The following is a 1,134-nucleotide window of genomic DNA, read 5'->3' as shown; positions in this document are numbered from 1 at the left end:
CCGGTCATGTGGCGCGACTTACGGACAATCGCTGGACAAAAAGGATAATTGAGTGGAGACCGCGCCATGACGCATACAGGAGTAGAGGCCGTCCATCAACCAGATGGACCGACGACATCAAAAGTATAAAGACCAACTGGATAGAGGCAGCACAGGATCGGCCAGGATGGAACAAGCTACGGGAGACCTATGTCCAGCAATGGACGCAACTGGTCGCTTGATGATGATGTTGATGATGCGCGAATCAGGAATCAGGACACGAAAAAGACAGGAAAAGGAAAATCTGAAATTGACAAATACGTACAGGGCCCGGCAATGAAACGGGACGTTTTCGCAAATAATTTTATTGCATAAAATTAACTTTTTATTAACAAATTAAAATATTAATTACAAGGTAAAGGGCAGCCATTTGGTATTCGCGAGTTCAAAAGTGCAGTCGCCCCCGGTAGCTAAAATTATAACTACAAGTTAAGTAGTAATTTGACACTTGTTTTGTGGACGTTAGTGTTTACATCTAGTGATTCATTTTGTGCCAACACTGCATTAATTTGAGGATTCGCGATTTGAAATTAATAAGAATTTATTAGTAGATAAGTAACTTGAGCACGAACTAGTTGCAATCCGAAGTCTGCCATATTGAATCTTAATGTTCTGCCACGTTAAATGTGAAGATTGTTGCAACCAGAGTTGGTGCGGCCACGGGCTCAATTCGAGGTGCGGCGCAATGAGGCGCAATAGGTTATAACTCACCAACTCACAGAGCTACATCAACTCAAAAGCGCAACTCAACACAGTGTTACGCAGGCCTACCATATAGTATGCCAAGTACAAGACATTTTCATATTTTGTTTTGTAAAGCAGCAACACATTCAGTCGTACAAAACCTTTAAGTATAAATGCGAAATAAAATAACCATGCAACTTACCGACAGTTCTATTGATCTCAGCCGATCAACACTCTCCGAATACAGTCGATCTTCCGATGTAATTGGAGGGCAGTATCTGATCCCCGAGGACGGTATAGAGGCTATTTGCGGCACCACTGGAGAAAATCGATTAGGTGACTGACTGGGAGAACTCTTCAAGCTGCTTTTGTGATAATCTTCAGCCAGCAGTGAAGTGATACTAGAATAAA

At 42.3% G+C, this 1,134-nt stretch overlaps 1 protein-coding gene across 1 annotated transcript in view; it reads left to right on the top strand.

Moving 5' to 3' along the window:
* The window catches only part of LOC125502397 (protein hairless-like), a gene marked incomplete at its 3' end in the record, with an annotated part of 31,338 nt that overhangs the window by 16,778 nt on the left and 13,426 nt on the right, over positions 1-1,134 (top strand).

Source organism: Dendroctonus ponderosae, unplaced genomic scaffold (genome assembly GCF_020466585.1).
Source record: "Dendroctonus ponderosae isolate FM_Combo_2020 unplaced genomic scaffold, Dpon_F_20191213v2 Dpon_F_20191213_6, whole genome shotgun sequence".
Lineage (NCBI taxonomy): Eukaryota > Metazoa > Arthropoda > Insecta > Coleoptera > Curculionidae > Dendroctonus > Dendroctonus ponderosae.
The sequence above is the reverse complement of the archived record's forward strand: the minus strand, read 5'-3'. Positions and strand labels throughout refer to the sequence as shown.